General features: G+C 44.9%; 1 protein-coding gene across 1 annotated transcript in view; it reads left to right on the forward strand.

Annotated features, from left to right (window-relative positions):
* Positions 1 to 15148: 15148 nt before the first annotated feature.
* The window catches only part of GPR39 (G protein-coupled receptor 39), a 1208112-nt gene continuing 1199550 nt past the window's right edge, over positions 15149 to 23710 (forward strand). The window contains exon 1 of the mRNA XM_086957060.1: positions 15149 to 15366. The gene's annotated coding sequence lies outside the window, so the exon portion shown is untranslated. The remainder of the gene's footprint in view (positions 15367 to 23710) is intronic.

Consider the following 23710-nt stretch of genomic DNA (forward strand, 5'->3'; position numbering starts at 1 on the left):
TTGATATCCTGGCAGCCTTAAAATTGCATTCTCAATTTGCGATTCTCTAATAGAGAATCGCAAATTGAGACTGTCTTCCCATTCATTTCTATGGGCCTCTAGGCCAATTGGAATGAATGGGGAGGTATTCCTTAATTGTGACTCGCAATTTGCGAGTCGCAATTAAGGAATATTTAGAAATCGCTATTTTTTTAAGCGATTTCTACATGCGTAGCCTTTTACAATTCCTTCATAGCGAATCCTTATTTTTCGTTAATAAGGAAGCGCAAATGGCATTGTTGATGCATGTGCCAGTAGGTCTAGAATTTGTGAGTGATTTTATACTTACTCTGCTGTTCTTTTGTGGCTGTCTGTTTGAGTTCTGACAAAGTAGAACTAACAAGGGAGATAATCTTAGATTGCTTGTTTTGTGACAGGGGTCTTTCCATCCCATGGATAGCGTACGTTAAAAAAGCCTTCAAATTGAATGGCCTAGCTGATATTTTCTTGAAGAGAATGCTGCAGGTGGGCGTTGGCAGAAAGCAAGTGCAAGTCTTAATGTTAGGACGAGCTAAATAAGAAAGGTTGAGGGTTGATGATCAGAAACCAAGTGTCAAGTTTTATTTGCATCTTAATCCTGGGAGCATGTCCACTGATTATCTGTGGAATACCAGTTAAAATTGAGAAAGATCTTTATTGCTCAGCTTGCGGCCGGCACTGTGAAATATTCACTTCGTTTTCGGTTGGATATCAACCCAAACTTAACACTAGAGTATGTCCATGTGGCAAATAGCATAGCAAACAATGTTAACCTTTATCTTTTTTGTGAGTAGTATACTATATACACAAAAAAAATTCTTGTACCGTTTATGAGGTCTAGGAATTTGTGGTTTTGCTTACAAGCCTATCACTGTTTATTAGCCTTGCCAGATGATGAAAAATGTTGCTATGTGACCCAGTTTCTTTAAGGGGTGGTCTGACCTAGGAGGTCAAAGCATTTAGACAAATGTATTTGTTGTACTAGCAGATCGACGTATTATGCATGATTTTATGTATTTTATATACAGTTTTATATATGATGCTATAAGTATTTTACTACTATTATGCACATGCCTTATATTACTTTTATGGCTGTCGGCAGCCTTGTGCTTAATTCGAGCCAGTGGTTTCCGGTGCTCAGCACCAGCACTTAATTAGTTTCTGGTGCTTGGCACCTACACTCAGGGGCCTATTCCGATGTCGGACAGGCCTGAGTCTGTCCGACATCGGCCAGGAGCTGTAACCGACCGACCTGCTGTTGTCGGTTACAGCCCTGCTAGTACGATGCGACTGAACAGGATTCGGTTGCATTCGTATACTTTTCAATGCAAGCATGTATTCCGAGCGGAAAGCATGCTTGCATTGTAGAAAGCAGGGGTGAAGTTCATTCCTGCACTCTGTGGCCGGCACCCCAAGGTGTCTGCAACCGGGTGCAGGGATCAACGGAGGGGCACCATAAGTGCCCCCACACTCCACAATCTGGCAGCCTCCCACCCATGGGGGCCCTGCTGGGGGCCCCCAGAGACAGCTTCCGAGTGCTTTTTTGTGCCATACAGACCGTGAAAAGCTGCCTTCGTACTCCCTCAGTCGTAAAGAGGCGACCAGGGGAGTACTGTGGGATTTCCGGACTGCGGATGTCGTCCGCAATCCGGAAATCCGAGTTGGGTTCCTTTCCGACCAAACCCATCGGAATGGCTCGGTCGGAAAGGAATCCGGCTGGCAGTGACTGATTCAGTCGGAATGTTGCGTGTTTATCTAGGTTCCTGATCCATACTGTGACCTTATGCCCCTATTCGGCTATAAATCCATTTATTCCCTATATTGGCATAACCGTTCAAGTGCGATTTTCTGAAAAGTCATCTCTGGCCTCACACGAACAGAGCCACATTCCAGCATAGTTCTCTCTGCCACTTCCTTTGCGACCAATTAGTGCAATGACAGAGCAGTAGTCACTATCTGATATTCCTAGATAACACTCCGAGTTCTTCAACAAGATAAAAACTCAGCAAACCTGGAAATCCCCGCTTGCTATGTTTTGATTAGTAATGGAACTCTAATGAGCAACTGATAACTATCACTTCCTAGTGACATCTTTAATTGACGTCTTATGTCCAGCAAACTTGCGTCAAACCCGGCACCTGTCAGGTATAAATATTACCAACGTTGCCTTAAGCAATGTGAGCTGCAAGCTACTGTTGCTGATGCTGGCTGCCTGCAAGACCCCGTGTTAGTAAGTCTAGCACTCTGTCGCTGCAGCCTGCTATCCTGTGGTGGTGAAGCTGCTGATACCATTATCGCCGCTAAAGCGCGACCTATGGTGTAGTACGCTTAAGGAGCTGAACAGCCGTCCCTCTGCGAAGACATCCAGCAGATTCCAGCTGCCCGCGGACGCTGTCCCCCCTCCTTCCTCGACGCGCTGAAGAGAAGCCGCTGCCTTTCTCGTGCAGAGAAATCCAGTCCCGGCGCTTCCGGTTTACCCTCGCGGGTGACTGGGATATCGAGAGAGACCCCTGAAGGAGATACCAATCCTCCATCATTCTATTCAGAGGTATGGTGTTGACTAAACCCTTAGACGAGAATTTTTGAAACAAACCTTGGCAAAACCAACTTAACTTAAGCTACTTACTTACTCCCCTTTTCACGTGTTAGGCTTAGGTCAGGCACACTGGGGTAAGCTTAGTTAGAAGCACCAGTTGAGTATGTTAGCCTAATGTATATATGACTGTATATATGTTTTATTACTTTTAAACCATTGTATGGCTAAGAAACCATATCAATGCTTTTACAGTTCTATTTCGCAATACTTATCTTACTGTACGTACTTTTTATAATAACAATTATTGCAATTGTGGCAATACATTTCTCTTGTACGAGAAGAAAGACTGTGCAATAAATGTTAACCCTTTATTGACAAACGCCCGTCTCTCTATTCTCTACATCTCGTGAAAGTAAACTGCACTAGACTGACTGAGTGAAATACATGTCTATTGTTTCACACGACCCTAGAGATTGACTCTTGATCTGAGGAGAAAAGTTGTCATGTTGCACGGTTGTTGGAAAACTGAATCCCTTCTTGTCTGTGCCAAGGAAGCTGATCACTTCCTATGCAGAGAAGAAAGTTTCCAGTGACCTCTGAGCTAGTTGGTAACACAACCCAATTAAGTTTAGCATAGTCAGTGGAGGCCTGGAATATCCGCAGTTCCACGTCGATACTACTGTTTATGTTATTCCAATGTGCAGGGCCTAGTGGGAAACTAGGAACTACACTACATGGCGCCCAACGTTTGGTAAGGCGATAAACTAACGCAAGACAGTAGAGTAACTCAGTCGTGCATATTTCACACAGACCCCTTTCTCCCGTAAATACTCCAATAGACGTCTGGAGTGGGTGAAAGGTTAAAATCCGCCCGACCTTAGTAGGAAGAGATTCCTATGTAAAGCTCCGGTTTATTCAACGTTGAAGGATACAGTGTTCCAAAATATTGTGCACCTAATCTTTGTCTCCTTGGAGACCTACTCCGCAAACCTTGCATTTTTACAATGCCAGAAAATAACGGAACCTCTGGGGCCGCAGTAGACGCGACTCAGCAAGGTCCCGAACAAGCAGACCCGGATGCTATTATCATCCCGGTTCACTTAAGAAGATCTATAACGTTAAAACTTATAGAAAACGGACTGACACCTCAAGGTGGTACAGTAATTTTCGTGATAGAGGCTCACGAGTATCGGCAGACAGAGGTATTCTATTCATGGATAAACTTTCCAGCGGCAAACGCTACAACACAAGAGTTTCACTATTACAAAATAGAGGAACCTCCGGGAGAGTACGCTCCTTTCGAGGAGATTGAAATCCCACTTAAATTTCAAGAGCACCTGCTCTGGTTTAATGGCGCCCTAAAACACAATAATCACATAACTAGGCTCGGTCCTCTAGGTAGACCAGGAGCCACGTGGCCGGTTCTAGCCAGCTACACACCACATCCTGACATTGTAAGAATGTCAAGAGAAGAGCTGTTAGTACAGCTAAACACATTAATAAAAATACATAGGCAATTAGTCTAATATGTAATGCGGACTGCAACAGTCCAGCCAGCTGTTAATACACCACAGCTGACCCCTCATCAGGGGAACACAAATAAAATTACACCACAGAACATACAGTCATGTCTTGGTAAAACACCCGTAAAATGGGAACAAATTCCTTTCTGGTTAGCACAGAAAATCACTCAAATAGAGGCAGTATTTCCTGATACTACCCCTATTGAGAAACACAGAATCTTGACCATCTGCCTTCCTATGGGAATCGCACCACACGTGGAGGACTGTGACACTTGGGGTACAGTCTTTGCTTCCATTTATACAAAAACACACGGTGTTCCGTCTATGGCGGTAATACCAGAAGTGCTAAAACAGATTCAAAATGAATTCGGTCCAGAGCCCGCTTTAAATCTAGGTATGAAATTACTGAAAGACTTCAAGCAGGTCTCGGCTATATTATTAGCCAACATAAAAGGAGAAGCAGCATCTGTGGCGATTCGCCAGAAAGTGAGGGAAACAGATATAAAAGATCCTGTTGAGCTTGCAAAAATCATAGAAAAATGCTATGAAGAATTAGGTAGAGACAGCTTGGGTGGGAAACCAGTAAAACCCCAACTGCTCGAAAGTCCTGAAAAATTATTTATTAAAAATAATTTAAACACTCCTAAAAAGAGCTGGGATGGAAATAAACAATCCACTCCCAAGGAAAAAGTTTTCCAGTCCAGAGGAAGGTCTCCTCGACGGAGGGAAAGAACTCCGACTCGAGAACGCCAGTCTCCCCAGCGGGAGCCCTCTGAGAAAAGATATAACCTTAGAAATAGGGATAATCTGATAAAAACCTGATAGATATCAAAGTATTGATACACGTCCCTCTCGATCTTCTCCACAGAATTCGGAAAGAAGAGGACGGTCAGACCCAGGAGAGCACACCAAGTCCAAAGACAAGGAACCTGCTCAAAATAAGAAATCTCAATTTCAGAAAAAGAAGGTAGCCAGTATTAGAGTAATCAACCATGCAGAGAATACTGAGGACACAGTTGAAAAACGGGGAGTGGGCATTGACAATGTTGGACAGTGCAGCAGAAATCAGTATAGCGCGCAAGATCTTGATGAGTCATCTGGAGACAGTGGACACGAATGAGTACATTCAGGTTGAAACTGCCGACACCAGACTTAGCGAGCCCCATAAAATATACCAAATAACATTGCGTATGGAGGGTGATAAGACTAGGAAAATTAAGGGTCTATTTTGGGATAAGCTCTCAAAAGGCTATGATATTCTGTTAGCTGAAAAAGATTGGCCCCCGGAGTTTGTCAGGGAGTGCCCTCGTGGCGAAGAAGTGATTATGCCTGCCTTCTCGAATCACATACCGATTCACAAAAAATATACATATGCAAGGAAATGGGCAGTAGCCCAGGCTCCGGCATTGTATAAAAATCATGTAGGATGGGATGAGGATTCAACGCCTCACAAAATCCAACTAAAAAGTGAACCAACTGCCCAACGGCAGTATCCCATAAAGCAAGAAGCTAAAAAACAAGTCAGGGAGATCTTAGATCAACTTGAGTACCAGGGGGTGATTGAAACATGCACCTCTCAAATGAACAATCCTTTGTTTCCTGTCTCCAAGCCAGACAATTCATATCGTCTAGTTTTGGACTACAGACATCTTAATACATGTTGCAAAACTTTTGCAGTACAAAACTCGCATAGTGCAGCCCTAATGAATAACATAGTTAGGAAAAAATATAAAACGACATTAGACATATCTAATGGTTTCTTTTGTCAAAACATTGCACCAGAAAGCAGACATTTGACCGCTTTCTCAGCATTTGGGTCGCAGAAAAAATTCTGTCGACTCCCACAGGGGTTCAAGAACAGCCCAGGACTATTCTCAGCTAGGGTAACAGAGTTACTACAAATCTATGATGATGAAGCATTATCTTACGTAGATGATATTTATCTCACAGATGACGACTTGGATACTCACTTGAAGAGAGTGAACACCATTATACTTGGGTTCGCAGCAGAGGGTTACAAATTCAACTTTAAAAAGTCCCGAATTGCCCATCTGACAGTACTATTTTTAGGGTACGAATTATCAAGTGAAGGGAAAAGCCTAGCGGACAACTTCTTAGAGAAGTGCGCTGTACTCCAAGCTCCAAAAACGCTGAAGAATTTACAATCCATTCTAGGTTTTCTGAATTTCGGAAGAACTTACATCCTAAATTACGCAGAGAGGGTTAAACCTCTCTACGAACTAATTAAACCTGATTTTAAACAACTCAATTGGACTCAAAAACACACAGAAATTTTGAGATCACTGCAAACAGACATGTTAGCAAAAACAAAATTAGACACACGTGACAACACACGTGATCTTGTAATCCGAGTCATCCCAGGAAGATGCGGATTCACATACCTAACCTCTAATGAGGGAGAAAAGGTACCAATAGCTTACAAATCACATTTGTACACAAAGGCTGAAATAAAATTCAGTTCAACTGAGAAAATTCTAACTAAGGTTCACACTGCTGTAGCGAAAGAAAGGCCCCTAGCACAAGGTAAACGAATAATAATCGTAACTCCTATACCGGCTTTAGAAGCGGTAACTAAAGCAAGCATTCCTAATGCTAAAGCTTTGCATCCGAGATGGATTCAGTGGGTTAATTCTCTTGCTGCAACAGACGTAGTTTATGAATTTGATCCTAATTTAAAAACACAGGAATTTTTACAATATGAATATGAATGTCCTCTGCCAATTGAAATCCTGCCTCTCGAAGAATACGGAAGTAACATATATACTGACGGATCAGCACAACCCGCAGTTGGGGGTAAGCAAGCTTACAGTGCTGCGTGCGCGATTGTAAAAGGTCGCTGGCACAAAGGAAAATTTAGACCACTGGTCACCAAAACGCAATCTCTAGGAGATTGCTCGGCTCAACGAGCTGAATTAGTAGCATTTAAGATGGCGCTAGAAAATACCGATCGCGAATTCCCCACACTAATAGTGTGCGATTCTTTTTATTGCGTACAATCTTATAATGAATACTTGCAGAATTGGGTGGAAAATTGTTTCAAAGATGCAAAAGGTGGCACAATAAAGCATAAAATGCTTTGGGAACAGGTAGTTCTTTTACAGAAAGAACTACAAAAGACTCACGTGATACATACACTGAGTCATCAACGTGATGGCGTTCACGTTGCAGGGAATTCATTGGCTGATGAAGCCGCGAAGGCAGCTGTGCAAACGGCTTCCGTAGCTGCGATAACTCGGTCACAAACAAAAATAGACAGCGATATTCTACAAGCTGTCAGTACGTCAGTAAAAAATGATAAGAAAACACTCCCAAAAGGCTTTCCTGAAAAGTACTTGTACTTAACAGATACAAATAATGTTCCTTTTGCTCGAATCCCTGGAGTGGGGGATAGGGTAATTCCAAACAGGGAACACAGACTAGGACTAATCAAAGCGGCACACGAAGGGCTTGCTTCTGCACACGCTGGCGTATCCGCAACAATATCACTATTAAAACAGAGATATTGGTGGCCTCGCTTGAGAATACAAACTAAAAAGTATGTATTAGAATGCGACATATGCCAAAGGATAAAAGTATCAACAGTAAAACGACCAGCGCAGACACCCCTTCTCATCTCGGATAAACCATTTGCATGCGTTTACCTGGACCACTGCGGTCCCCTACAAAGGGACGGCAACTATAGATATATCATGGTAGCAGTGGATTCCTGTACGAGGTTCATATGGATGTGGCCCCAGCGCTCAGCTGACGCTAGAACGGTTATAAAAGATTTGCGAGTCTTTATCGGCACATACGCAATTACCACGTTCCATTCTGACCAGGGTCCTGCTTTCAGCTCTCGAGCCTATAAGGAGGCCATGGCTAGCATGGGAATTGGGTTGCGGTATTCTTGTCCGTCGCACCCCGAAGGGAATAGTGTGGTAGAAAGAAAAAACCGGGACATAAAGCAATCTATAACAGCGAAGGTATTAGGTTCAGGCGCTGGGTGGGTCAAACATTTAATAAGTGTCCAGACTAGTCTTAACAACATGCCAAGAAATTCTCTAAAAGGTTTCAGCCCATACGAACTATTGTTCGGAATTAGAATGCGAGTTCAGGACCTCGATAGTCAGATGTCAGTGGTACAAGAAGAAACAAAGCACTTTGATGTAAAGGATCGTTTGGCTGTTTTACAGGAACTGAATGAAACAAGAAAATCATTAAGCAACATAAAGTTAAAGCAACAGCCAAGTACCACTGGCGAGGCACCACCCGCAACAGCCCCAGCAAGGCCTGTCTGGATTCCAAAGATTGGGGATCTAGTCAGAGAAAAGATCGCGGTTAAGAAGGAATTTGGGCCTTCTTACAGAAAAGCAGTACCTGTCTTGGCAGTCACCGGAACAAGATCAGTTGTGCTACCGCCCCTTGCTGGTAAAAAGGAGAACAGAGTCGTGTCTATCGATCTGGTAAAACCACAAGCATGTGGCCTATAATCAACAGTAGGCCCAGTGGACTCCCAAGAAACAACAGAATACCCAAACTTGCAACAATCCAAGAGGTTCAAACTGAAAGACTCATCACATTCGATCAGCCTGCAGTGCACAATGAAGGACTATGCAATAATGCCATGGAACTCGTGCCTCTTGAAACACAGATTGAAACAATTCGTCAAGAAACAACACCAGTCTACAATGATGTGGCATCAGAAAGTGCTACCGAGAGACAGATTGAAAGAACAATCCCATCAATTGACAGAACTGCCTCTGGTTATTTCATCAACTTCGACAACTTCTCTGAAGATTTAAACGACCCCGAAGTGATGCCAGAAACAAAAAAGTATTCTAAAGAAAATACAACAGGACTCCTTCAACAAATCAAAGAACTATATTTGGATTCACCGTTGATTGAGCATTGGATTATCTCAGGGGTATTCATACTCCTATTATGCCTAATTTTAGTTTTAATTTTAGGGAAGTTTATTACAATTGAATGGACACAGCAAGTCAGAACATGAACTTAGTCCTGAAACCACACAGATCATCCCACGTGAAGAAAAGAGAACTGTCAACAGTAAATGTCACAGCAATTCCAATACCTGGTGGGGTAGTATGGGAGAAAACAGACTATGAGATATATGGTCCGGTCGAAATCCTGAAGTATCCTCATCAACTAAAGGTTTCCTTAAGTGACTTTGTGACACCAAGTACATTCTCTGATGATTGGGACTTTAACAGTATTAATGACATGATGTCTGATTTAGTAATGTCAGCTAGATTCACAGATCATGATTATTTACAAGGTTCATCTAGTTATGAGCAGTTATTCTGTTACACCCACTATGGGGATCATTACTTGCATAAATCTGCACAGCCTAGAAATGTTTTTATGTATAATCAATGGGAACATTGTTCTACACCACCTAAAAGCAGTTCTAAAGCATTTTTTGAGAAATTCAAATACTTCTCAGTGTTTAACACCAGTGATGCAGAAACGTTTTATTATAAACTGTTAGATAAAACAGGAATGAAAACAATGCTGACAAATTCTAAATTGATATATTCAGAAGCATTTTATGACAAAATGATGACATTTGGTTTTGATTTTGGAAAAATAATATTGAAACGAAAACAATTTGGGGTACAAAAGATTGGCAGGTGCAAGGCATAGAAGCACTGTTTAGAACCTGCATGATACCAGAACAAATGTTATTTTTAAATGACACAATACACCAAACATCTTGTCTTGGCCTAGCTAAGATAAAAGACCTTAAAACACCGTCTATACCAAAGCCAATACCTGAGAATACAACCACAGATATTGAGTTAGACGTGTCACAAATTTTACATTTCAACAGAACACATCCTGATTGGAAAAAGTGGTTAATCTGGCCTACAGACACAAATAGCTGTCAAGATAGATTCCTAAATAAAACACAGGGGTTAAAAATGACCAGATTAGACTCTAGATACTCCCAGAGACAACATCCAGGGATTATAACAACATACAGTGTAGGGAAACTCTGCCTCGAATGGCTAACTTCGTCCACACTGGCTGAAATTAAGCAACACTTGTCTTTACTAAAAGATGGTGCTGATTTGCGCGATTTCATTCTTGGACCACGCAAACGGCGTCAAAAGCGTTTCATAGCGACCAGTATCTATGCTGCTTACAACGAGGCTTGGAAAGTAGCGCAAATTGAAACTGCTGAAAAAATACGAGAAATTGATCGTATTAATTTGGAGAAATCACTTTCTGTGGTAGACAATGGGTTAACGACTCTGTCTTCCAGAATATATTCGTTGGACAATATTGTATCCTCTGCCTTTGATGTGATAGACAGAGATTTGCTAATGTTACAACATTGCCAGTCTCAATTACGCTCTATTATAGAATTAGGCTGGACGCTGCAAAATCTTCGTTCAGGCTATGTGCCTTGGCGTTTAATAAACACAACGTCTTTATTTTCCAGTTTTAACCTTACTGATAAACAGATCAGTTTGGCACAGAAAGGAGCAGACTATACAATCCTGAGCATCGAAAAACTCGAGAGATTACCATTGACAATGTCAGAGAGTCCTGTCATTGAATGGATAATACACGGAATTATCACAATTCCGATAACAACTTTCCGATTTAAAAAGTGCCTTGAGTACATACCTGCTGGCCAGTATGAACAATTGGGTAAAGGATATGTAAAATCTATATGGAAATTACCATACACTCATTCTTGCTATAGTGACAGTGACAAAAATGTATTTCTTAGTGGTGAGAACTGTAAACATTCACTAAGCGGTATACTTTTGTGTCAGGGTATTAATTTACACGGAGCATGTGATGGAAATTCAAACAACCTTTCATGCCACCAGCTAGTCACACCTGCAACTCAGATAGAGCCCTTCTTTATGCAACTCGCAAACGGGAGTTACATTCTTAGAACGGATCACAGATGTTGTGGCCTCACGCCAGGGAAAAGTTATCTAATAGAAGTAACGTCCATGGTCAAATGCTGTATGCAAGCATTGTTCCCGAGTGGGCCTCCAGACATAGTGACTCCCATCTGGCCTCGTCTGAATCTCTATTCTATACGAATTGATACATTAAGCAAAGTCAAATCTGTACTTTTACAGACAACAGTGCCTATAACGTCATCTAAAGAGACGTATGATCTTCTAGTTGCAAGGACAGCTACTGAAATTCATGACCTTTTATCAACAAATTGCCCCGTGCATTTCGTAGAAATGTTCAGCCAACTCCTTAACATGTCTAGTGCAACAAGCATCCCAGGCATATTTAAGACAGTCTTTACGGGACTGCTAACACCCTTCCAGGCAATTTTGGGAATCTTTCCTAATTTTGTGCACTCCATTTTTGGCGGCATACCATTATTTTTGGGACTCGTCGCAGGAATTTTATTTTTGACCCTCCTGCTTCGTTATGGCAAGCCTCGGCTCAGACATAGCTCCCATGGGAATGGAAGAGACAATCCTAGCAATGCGCTACCGGGACAGGATAACTAACGTCCTCGGATTGGCCAGGCTGAGAGATCTAAACATGACCTGGTTCCTTTCATTCAGACCGATATGGCAAAATTGCATTTTACCTGTGCTACGGTGTATGCTTTGCGGCGATGAATGCGTGTTGGACATCTGTCTTTCACTTCCATCAGCAGTACCAATGGACGTCGATACTTTGCTCAGTCCAATAACGGCTCACGCATTGTGTTGTCCCCAGCGGCTACCAATCCTGATGACGGCATTTGTGGAGACTCCTGTACTACAGCCAAGTGGTAACAGTGGAGCGAGTGACAAAAGCAACATCATCCAGGTACAACGAGCTGTGAGCATTGCTGCTCCCGACTATGATGACAGCAATCATTCTCACACCTGCCAAGTTACAGCGCTATCTAATTTGGTTGAACTATCACCTGAATTTGTAGACCAATTCTTTGAGAGCCTGTCTGATACGATGTTCTCACCCGTACAGAAACAATAACTTTTAGAAGCTTTCCGACACACAGCGTTCCCATGAACTCTGAATTCGGCCTTCAGTTTTGATCAACAAAAACTGCCTAGAGCTTTGGAAATCTATTTTCTTTGAATTGGACAATTTTTCTAACATTGATCTTTTTTGGCACGAACAATTCTTTGCTTAACGTAAAAACTATTCTTAGAGAACAGAAGCTTCACACTTCTATTTCTAAACACATCTAGAGACATAACAATACTACACCAGCCTCTAGCACATATGTTATTACAATACATTTTTATGTGATGATTTATCTCGCATTTCTTCTGTCAGAGATACTTCATGTGTAATTCTTTATGCATTATCGTTCATTGATTTCATATGCAATAATTATTTGAATGATTTCTATGCTTTTAAAAAAAACGTACAGTACCTAAATTCCATGTATTACAAGTGCGCCTATTTCGAATGCATTTATGTATTTTGGGGTGGGCAATGTTCCACATGCATCTAATTGCTTTAGTTTTAGTAATTTTGATGGACATTAACCCGTGGAGTGGGTGTTGCGTGTTTATCTAGGTTCCTGATCGATACTGTGACCTTATGCCCCTATTCCGCTATAAATCCATTTATTCCCTATATTGGCATAACCGTTCAAGTGCGATTTTCTGAAAAGTCATCTCTGGCCTCACACGAACAGAGCCACATTCCAGCATAGTTCTCTCTGCCACTTCCTTTGCGACCAATTAGTGCAATGACAGAGCAGTAGTCACTATCTGATATTCCTAGATAACACTCCGAGTTCTTCAACAAGATAAAAACTCAGCAAACCTGGAAATCCCCGCTTGCTATGTTTTGATTAGTAATGGAACTCTAATGAGCAACTGATAACTATCACTTCCTAGTGACATCTTTAATTGACGTCTTATGTCCAGCAAACTTGCGTCAAACCCGGCACCTGTCAGGTATAAATATTACCAACGTTGCCTTAAGCAATGTGAGCTGCAAGCTACTGTTGCTGATGCTGGCTGCCTGCAAGACCCCGTGTTAGTAAGTCTAGCACTCTGTCGCTGCAGCCTGCTATCCTGTGGTGGTGAAGCTGCTGATACCATTATCGCCGCTAAAGCGCGACCTATGGTGCAGTACGCTTAAGGAGCTGAACAGCCGTCCCTCTGCGAAGACATCCAGCAGATTCCAGCTGCCCGCGGACGTTGTCCCCCCTCCTTCCTCGACGCGCTGAAGAGAAGCCGCTGCCTTTCTCGTGCAGAGAAATCCAGTCCCGGCGCTTCCGGTTTACCCTCGCGGGTGACTGGGATATCGAGAGAGACCCCTGAAGGAGATACCAATCCTCCATCATTCTATTCAGAGGTATGGTGTTGACTAAACCCTTAGACGAGAATTCTTGAAACAAACCTTGGCAAAACCAACTTAACTTAAGCTACTTACTTACTCCCCTTTTCACGTGTTAGGCTTAGGTCAGGCACACTGGGGTAGGCTTAGTTAGAAGCACCAGTTGAGTATGTTAGCCTAATGTATATATGACTGTATATATGTTTTATTACTTTTAAACCATTGTATGGCTAAGAAACCATATCAATGCTTTTACAGTTCTATTTCGCAATACTTATCTTACTGTACGTACTTTTTATAATAACAATTATTGCAGTTGTGGCAATACATTTCTCTTGTACGAGAAGAAAGACTGTGCAATAAATGTTAACCCTTTATTGACAAACGCCCGTCTCTCTATTCTCTACATCTTGTGAAAGTAAACTGCACTAGACTGACTGAGTGAAATACATGTCTATTGTTTCACACGACCCTAGAGATTGACTCTTGATCTGAGGAGCAAAGTTGTCATGTTGCACGGTTGTTGGAAAACTGAATCCCTTCTTGTCTGTGCCAAGGAAGCTGATCACTTCCTATGCAGAGAAGAAAGTTTCCAGTGACCTCTGAGCTAGTTGGTAACACAACCCAATTAAGTTTAGCATAGTCAGTGGAGGCCTGGAATATCCGCAGTTCCACGTCGATACTACTGTTTATGTTATTCCAATGCGCAGGGCCTAGTGGGAAACTAGGAACTACACTACAGGAAAGCCTCAAAACATGGTTCGGAGCCCTTCCGGCCGAAATCGGAATCAGCCCCTTAATTGTGAACTCCTCACTTGTGACAGTCTGCCACATGGTGGCGCTGTTCATCTAATTTAGAGATGAGCAGAACGACGATTGATTATGAATACTATATACATTAAAATTACTAATACTTGCATCCCCAGCCATTCCTTTAGCTTTGGGGACCTGGAATAATCTGAACTGTCGCAATTGCAGGTGAGAGAGATGGTTAGTAGTTGTTTTGGCAGCGATGAGAGGGGCGATGGGTGGTGCAAGCTGCTGTGGCCTCTTGGTCAGGGCCCTGACACTTATTATTTTACAAATTAGGCACTATGGCGGGCGAATAAAGATAATTCTCATTCTCATTCAGAGTGCTTCTCACCTGACAGGTATGATTAAATTAGGCATAGGTACGATCTTTAGTTTGGAGGCATCTGACAAGAAAATATGATTCTTGTAGGATCAAAGAAACGGTACTATTAGTGGCAATCACAGAGTAAGTGAACCAATAACTGAAGTGGGATGACTCATCGCATCATGCTTTATGCTTTGGTGGGAGAAAGCAGAATGGGAATTATAGTTGAACATACCAATGGATAAAGAGGACTGATCCAAAGCCCCTCTCTGTGTGTACACATAAATGCATTTTTTATTTATGCATTGAAAGGCAAACTACACGTCCCAGTGTGCAACTTGATGTTGACTTAAAATATCTCAGGCTCACACGTAGAACTTCAAATGGGCTACCTGGCAGTTATGCGGTTTCTCACTTACACTACGAAATTGCATATTTTTTATTTACACCTTCTGGGATTGTTTGTGTACCCTCCGTAATCGTGCCTCAGGTTTTACTCCACCCTTATTTGCTGGAGTAGAGTCGCTATTGCCTCATATCAGTCAGTCCAGGAGTTTATCTGCAGTAAACCACCTCCTCCGCCCCTTTCGGCTGTGATTCACCGGGCCCAGGTGCCCAAACACTGCCTCCTTTCTTCCTGTACTCCAGTCATGCAGGGTAATGATTAACAGAGTCCAGAACGCTCATGAATGCCTGAGACGGTTTACACTTAAATGGGAGGAGGAATTCCTGACAAAACACATTTTATTGGAAATGTGGATCTTTTAACAAGAAACAGTTGGTTAATTAGCAGAAGGCGGAAGATGGAAAGGATTATTTTGTGAAAGAGCGACGAAATTCGTCTAGAACATCTCAAGGTAGGAGAACTAAAATGTATTTTTTATTTTTGTGTTTTATAGAGCGATTGCTACCAATTTCATGGGCAAACATGGATCATGGAAATCTGTCAACTTTTCAAGACAAAAATGAAGTTGACATTTGCACACCGGCGACAACACTCTCGGCGGGTCTAGAAGACGCTGGGTTGGGTGGTTGTGCCTCTGTTGAATCATTTGATACATTCATGAATTTACAGCATAGTGGACAGTAACATTGGTCAAAGTTGGGTATATTTTATTTTACAGTCCACTTTGCAGCTTTGAAGGCTTGTGTGGTCTTCCCCTGGTTTACATGCATTTTGTGGTAAATTAAGCATTGTCACATGTAAACCAGTTTCTCGTGTGGCTTACAGATCCCGTGGCATTGAGCGAGTGGTCGCTGCAGGCAAATCTGTCGCTTCGAGGGGCACACTTGGAATTCTTCTCTGAATGAAACTTTTTTATCGCATGGTCATATTGGAACATTTTAAAATTAATTTTGGTGCTATGTGACAAATAAAGAAAGACGTTTTTTAAAGTGTATACCTTTAAAAATAAAAAACCTTTGCACGTATTAACATATTATTAACCATGTGTTTGAAAGGGCAGTGGCAATCACAATGCCACGTTCGGAAGTATAATGCCCACAGACACAAGGCCCCTTCTACTCTACCATATAATAGCCACAGGGAAATGTGTTCATCCTTTTCATTTTACGAGGCAAAGGAATGTGATCAGAGATGTGGTCTTGGGGTTCAGATGTAGGCTTGTGCAGTTAGAGGCACGATTTCAACCCCATCTAAATTAAGTGTGAAATCCTGGACAAATAACCTGTCTTCCTATTGTATTGTATTGTAATTGCATTTATATAGCGCTTACTACCCCTGATCTCACTGGGAGCGCCTAGAAGTGGCCAGGTTTGTTTTCTTCTCTTTAAGACAGAATAGTCTTTTAGCTATGCAGAAGGCATAAAGATGAAGGGTGAATGGGAAAGTAGGGGTACATAAGGAAACATTAGTGCATTGGTGTTTCATTGTTTTTTACCATAGTCTTATTTCCACAGCTCAGGATGTTTCTATTACTGAGGGAACGGTTGGAGCATTTACATAGGTGGCTATATTTATTAAACATAAACTTTGTTTTGATGTGCCACTAGTGCTTACGAATTTTAATCTGCTCGTATTTGGGGGGATGGTTTATTGCACGTGTGCTTTTCTTCTCACAAAGATTGCATCGCAGCTCCTTATGTGTTCATTGTACATTTTTGATTTTGACAAAAATTCAGAATTTGTTCTATGGTTCTCGAAACATTTATATGGCTGAGATACCCGCCACCCCCTCTCAACACAATCCCCAAAAGGAGGGAAACCGGAAACAGTTCTTGAAGTTTTTGGATGTGGGGAGGGAGTGACCCTCCCCCGGCCGTATTTATTAAAACAAAAAATTAAAACATTAAACGTTTCATTTTATGTACAATTTCATTATCACAATGCGATGTTTGGCTAACCTTAACATATTCTCTAATACAGAGTTTCTCCTAGCCGAACTATCATCCTACAAAAACATTCTCTAGAAACACTGAAATTGTACATCCTAACGTTTAAGGGCCAACGGCAAGGTCATAACCGGTGTCAAGATCCCTAACCAGACTTACCCCTCCCACTTGTGAGGGGCGACAGCACAGAGGCTTACCTCAAGTGCAACTACTAACAATTTCCCTTGACTTGACGGGGGCACTTAAGACTCGACGCCATTTAAAGGTCGTTCGAAGACTTGTGTGTGGTATCTAGAAGGTATCGTGAACCTCCCCCCATCCCACACAACTTACCGCATCTGCCGTCGCAGATGACCCTGGCCCCGGGAAATTCCCCAGGAGGGGGCTGTAACCCCTCCTACAAAGGAAGGGGCCTTGACCGCCTTTCCTTTACTTCCGGCGACCCGCCCTTAGACGGGACCGCCTCCCCACTGAGGGGCCAATGGCCACCTCTCCCGAGCGCTCCCATCCGTGTTGGGTGACGCCCACTCATAGGGATCTACCAATTAGTGCTCACCGATCATGACCTTACCGCCTACCAAAAATAAATACGACAATTTTTATTCAAACCTACAAAAGCATTGGTCGCTACGACCGAAGGAACATGCTAAAATTGCAACATTACATCAAATCATTTTAATCGAAACAACTTACACAATATTCACCATACTTTATTATGATCAACAACAAACTGGTACTTTCACAGCCTGTAAACGGAATGGAACAACAAACTTATAAATTCACTTTATTGGACAACAACTTGCTGTCCTCAGGGGCTGGTGGGTGGGTCAAAATTGGCTCTTCGTTCTGTCCCGAGCTCACGTGTAGCGAGGAGGTGCAGCTTCGGAGCACAAGAACAAGAGGGCGTCTTCCGGTCTTGCGTCTCTTTTTATCCGTCTTCAGGGCGGGCGAGAACCCGCCCCTGCCCGCCCCTCGGGCGGGGCTGGCTACGTCGGTGTCTAGGCCAGCCCACTCTAGGGCGGGAAAAAGCGCGCCCCGGCTACGCCGCTTCGGGCATACCAGCCGAGACACGCCTCCCGCCCAAAAATGGCTTCCCGGGGGGATCGAGGTACTCCACCATACGTTCGGGGGGACCGAGTGGTCGCCCCTTTCCATATGGCTGAGATACCCGCCACCCCCTCTCAACACAATCCCCAAAAGGAGGGAAACCGGAAACAGTTCTTGAAGTTTTTGGATGTGGGGAGGGAGTGACCCTCCCCCGGCCGTATTTATTAAAACAAAAAATTAAAACATTAAACGTTTCATTTTATGTACAATTTCATTATCACAATGCGATGTTTGGCTAACCTTAACATATTCTCTAATACAGAGTTTCTCCTAGCCGAACTATCATCCTACAAAAACATTCTCTAGAAACACTGAAATTGTACATCCTAACGTTTAAGGGCCAACGGCAAGGTCATAACCGGTGTCAAGATCCCTAACCAGACTTACCCCTCCCACTTGTGAGGGGCGACAGCACAGAGGCTTACCTCAAGTGCAACTACTAACAATTTCCCTTGACTTGACGGGGGCACTTAAGACTCGACGCCATTTAAAGGTCGTTCGAAGACTTGTGTGTGGTATCTAGAAGGTATCGTGAACCTCCCCCCATCCCACACAACTTACCGCATCTGCCGTCGCAGATGACCCTGGCCCCGGGAAATTCCCCAGGAGGGGGCTGTAACCCCTCCTACAAAGGAAGGGGCCTTGACCGCCTTTCCTTTACTTCCGGCGACCCGCCCTTAGACGGGACCGCCTCCCCACTGAGGGGCCAATGGCCACCTCTCCCGAGCGCTCCCATCCGTGTTGGGTGACGCCCACTCATAGGGATCTACCAATTAGTGCTCACCGATCATGACCTTACCGCCACAGGTCCGGATAGTTGACCGGCTATCCGGACCCCCCACCAAACTCCTACCTAAAGGTCATGTTTTAATGATTTTAACCAGGCTAAGAAGTCTCCTATGAGTAACTCATTCCCCACCCTCGACAAATGCACACCATCCCCCAGATACATACTGTCATCATTAATACAACTATGCGAGATCGAATGCAAAGTCTTGGAACGGAACAACCTACTCACTTTGTTATTCAGTTTCCTAACAGAATGATTTAAAGCAGGGATCGAGATAGCCCCCCGCCATACTTTCCGTGGGATCATATGAGACCACGCAATTATGCACCCCGGAACTCTCCTTGCTAACCAACTTACCGTGGAAAGCATAGTCTCCAGGAGAAGTCGTCTACCGGTAGTGACCAGATCATTACCCCCTAAATGCACTATGACTATGGACGGCGGTGACCTCATCCGCTCTAACAAACCCTCAAAAAATGCCTGAAACTGGTCAATACAGAGACCACCCCTTCCGTAGAAGGACACTCTGTACCCGTATTCCCCAGGTACGTGAATCATGTCACCTGCTTTGAATACGTCCGCGGCCCGTCTCACGTATGAGTGGCCCACGACCCACACCTCCTTCCTTACAGCCGGTGATGTGCAACCGCTGGCCTGGTGTTGGGTCGACTGCACAGTCCGCCCTGCCTCGTAGGCTTGCGAAACTGAAAATAAACAAAGACAAGAGGCGTGAGTACATGATTACAGCTTCACAACATGTGCAATCGCACGTACCTCTTATAACAATTGGAGGACCAACGCCCCACACGTTTTACTTGTTCCACATTAAGACCCCTGGCTGTAGCTTCAGTGGCAGCCCCTATCCGAAAGGAATGGGTCCCAAATTCGCCCGGGTCCAAGCCCGTTGCGGCAATGGCCATAGCAAGCACCCGCTGAAACTGAAACTTCGTCAGTGGGGTGGCGTCTGCATGCCTCAACAATGTCCCCCCCCATGATGCCACCCTTCGTGCTAGGTAGTCTTCTAAGCACTGTACCGGACACATGGAGGATCCGGGGGTCCGGCGAATGATCGTGCAGTCCCCCCTCCCGTCTTGGTCGGACTTGGACCTGAGAAAGGAGACAATCATCGCATCGCCCCTGATCTGGACATGTTCCCTGCACAAGCCCCCCGACACGTCCTGTTTGTTCCTTGCAACCAGCTCACTAACTCTCATAGCACCGTGAAACGCCAGCGTAAATGCAGTCCGGAACAAACAGGTCTCGAAAGGGGACGAGCACGTGTTAGGGAGTGAGGCCAGTAACTGGGCCAACCTAACCAGACCTATCGGTCGTCTTACGTCTACTCTACGACCCTCTAGGCGTTGCCACCCACGCAGCGCTTTTTGTACTGTAAAAGACGCTGTTGGGTCCTGGATGCCATGGGCCTTGGCAACAAAAGAAATGGCGGCACGATGCCTTTGGGCCGTAGCCACCGATTTCCCAGCCCTACGTAAAGACATCAGAAAAAGAACTACCCACTCTTCCTGACCCCACAGTCCCCCTCTCTCTGCCCCCAAAAAGGCTAAATAGGCCTGAAACGCCCCTTCATATGCCTTCCTTGTCCTGGGTGCTAGACTCTCTCCCACGAGGTGACGAAGTTCGGGGCACCGAGAGACCAGAGAGCTTCGGGGAAGGGTGCCGGCTCCGGGTCCGCTGAAGGAAGGAAACCCGAGAAAGCCTGCATGTGAAAACGAGACAGTGCATCAGCAGCCTGATTCATCACCCCTGGGACATGTTTTGCCCTGAATATCACGTTCAGTTGCATACACAGTAAGACAATTTCTTTGAGCAGCCTCAAAATCAATTTACAACGGGCTGCCTGACTATTGATGCATTCTACCACGGTCATATTGTCGGACCAGAACACGACAGAATGATCTCTGAACCCGTCTGGCCATGTTCTCAGGGCCACCAGAATGGGAAATAGTTCAAGGAAAGCTATATTACCCGTTAGCCCCTTCTCGTGCCACCATAGGGGCCACTTTTGTGCAGACCATTTTGTGCCGAAGATGGCGCCAAAACCTATACTTCCTGCTGAATCTGTCCATAGCCCAAGCTCATCGGAGGACACGGCTGGCTTGTTCCAGACGACTCGGCCATTGAAGTCCGCCAAAAATGCTAACCAAATCTGCATGTCCTGGCGGACCTCGGCCGATAATCTCGTGCGATGATGACCCTCTCTTAAGCCAACCATTGATTGGGCTATCGAGCGGGAAAACGGGCGAGCCATTGGGATCACCCTCAAGGCAAAGTTCAACTTTCCCACTAATTGTTGCAACTGGTGCAGTGTAACCTTAGGTGCGTTTAAACATACTTGGAGGGCTGTCCTGAATTTCAACACTTTGCTAGCTGGTAAACGGAAACACCCCTCCCTTGAGTCCAACTCGATCCCCAAGAACTCGAGGCAAGTCGTGGGACCCATAGTCTTACCGGGTGCCAATGGCACGCCAAAATGACCCATCAACACACAGAATTCATCTAAGGCCTGGGCACATTCGGGACTTCCGGCGGAGCCCAGGAACAAAAAGTCGTCAAGGTAGTGCATTACATTTCGAAAACCTGTTTTCTTGGTAAACACCCATTGCAGGAAAGTACTGAATTGTTCAAAATAAGCACATGAAATAGAGCAACCCATTGGCATACATTTATCCATGTAAAATGACCCCTGGAACCCGAATCCCAAAAGACGCTGATCGTCTGGGTGTACCGGGAGCAACCGGAACGCTGACTCGATATCTGATTTCGCCATCAACGTCCCGGGCCCCAGGCGATTCAAGATGGCTACTGCCTCATCAAACGATGCGTATCGCACCGAACAAACTTCTGGATCAATTGCGTCGTTCACCGAAAGACCATGTGGAGCAGACAGATTATGGATCAAACGAAACTCACCTGGGTCCTTCTTGGGGACCACCCCTAACGGGGAACAACAAAAATTCGGTACCGGGGGTGCAGTAAACGGGCCGGCAACCCGTCCCCGGCTAACCTCTTTCTGAATTTTCTCATGCACTACAGATGTATGTTGTAAAACGGAAAGTTGATTTTTGCACATCCCTACCCCCTGAAAGTCCCCCACCGGGATGCGGAAACCATGTGTAAAACCGTTCCGCAGCACCCCGGCAGAAGTACGATCCGGGTATTCGCTGAGCCAGGGAATCATTGCCAAGGTATCAATCGGGGTTGGTAAAGGCGCCCCTCGGCCTAGCTTAGACCTGTTTGGCGCCTCCCTTACCCCCATTCTCACCCGTTCTGGCTCTGCATGCTGACTCAGGATGGGACGACCCACACGTACTACATTCGTGCTTGAATTTACACAATCCCGGAGGCCTGGTACATTTACCTTTGTTGAAATTAAAACAGAAACCCTTCCTCCCTGTATTGCCTGCGGGCCTCGACTGGTCGTCGGTGCTCGTACTTGGTCGAAAGGGCGTCCCCCCATTTTGGCGGGAGTAATCAATAACATTGCTCCCAACCAATGGCATTCTTAACATTCCCGATTCTTTCATTTTATCCCATGTTATAGAATCGTAACAATCCCAAGTCAAACTCTTGTTATGCTGTTTCTCTTTCCTGAACAGATTATCATAACAAAACCAATGGTTACCTTGATACGATGTCGAGTACCCCATAATTCGTGATTGATAAATGGGAAACTCAGGAAGCAACTCGGGCCTACGTTCCCCCAAAATCGATGTAAAAATACCCCACGCATTGCCCCAGTTGCCAATATTCTCATTTACCTTAAAGGCGGCCATTTTTGCGCGCCAAACACTTGGATGCATCAAGTCCTTCTGACCTTTAACATGCTCCATATCATAATGGTCAACAAGCAAGGAGAAAATATTCACATACTCCCCAGCCCAGATCTTTTCCTTTATAGCCAAAGGCACATGTTGTCCCAGTCTCTCTCTACGAGAGGGTGCTGACTCGTCCCTTGCAATCGGCAATGGCCGCTTACCTGAACCGGACGCAGCTTCTGCCGCTTGCGGCTTGTCTTTAGCTGCCTCCCTTTTCTCACGAAGTCCTTTTATCAGCGCCTGTGCCTCGGCAGCCGTGGCGCCATCACTACTATCCCCCAACCATGCTGCTAGCTGTGCTGCCAGCTCGGGCGGCATGTCTCCCTTGGGTGTCGGGGTGACGACAACAGGGATTGGATCCCCCTCAATCGGTACTGGGATCGGAGCCTCGAGCGGGGTAGAGGGAACCGGGACGTCTCCACCGGCTGGAACCCTTCTCGGCCTCTTAGGTCTCCCTCCAGCCGGCGCAGGGCCCGTACCCTCCTCCCCGTCCCGCTCCGCCAACCGTTTCTTTATGTCGGACACTTCTTTGCAAAGGGCCCGCACCATCTGGTCGGTCGTCATTCTCTTAGCGCCTTTCTTGGGCATTTCTCCGAGGAAGTATCTAGAAGACAAAAACAAAGATCAAAACGCTCAAAATTGGCTCTTCGTTCTGTCCCGAGCTCACGTGTAGCGAGGAGGTGCAGCTTCGGAGCACAAGAACAAGAGGGCGTCTTCCGGTCTTGCGTCTCTTTTTATCCGTCTTCAGGGCGGGCGAGAACCCGCCCCTGCCCGCCCCTCGGGCGGGGCTGGCTACGTCGGTGTCTAGGCCAGCCCACTCTAGGGCGGGAAAAAGCGCGCCCCGGCTACGCCGCTTCGGGCATACCAGCCGAGACACGCCTCCCGCCCAAAAATGGCTTCCCGGGGGGATCGAGGTACTCCACCATACGTTCGGGGGGACCGAGTGGTCGCCCCTTTCCATTAAGATCATTGTGGTGAACTGCCACACTCCGGTTTGCTTTGAAGAGTGCATGTACAATATGTACAATATTAGAATACTCCTTTCACCCTTGCTACTCTGCTGCTAAGGCAAAATCGTGCTACAGTCATGAAAAGAATAGAAGGAATTGCTTAGGT

This window comes from Lissotriton vulgaris, chromosome 2_1, assembly GCF_964263255.1.
Source record: "Lissotriton vulgaris chromosome 2_1, aLisVul1.2, whole genome shotgun sequence".
NCBI classification, from domain to species: domain Eukaryota; kingdom Metazoa; phylum Chordata; class Amphibia; order Caudata; family Salamandridae; genus Lissotriton; species Lissotriton vulgaris.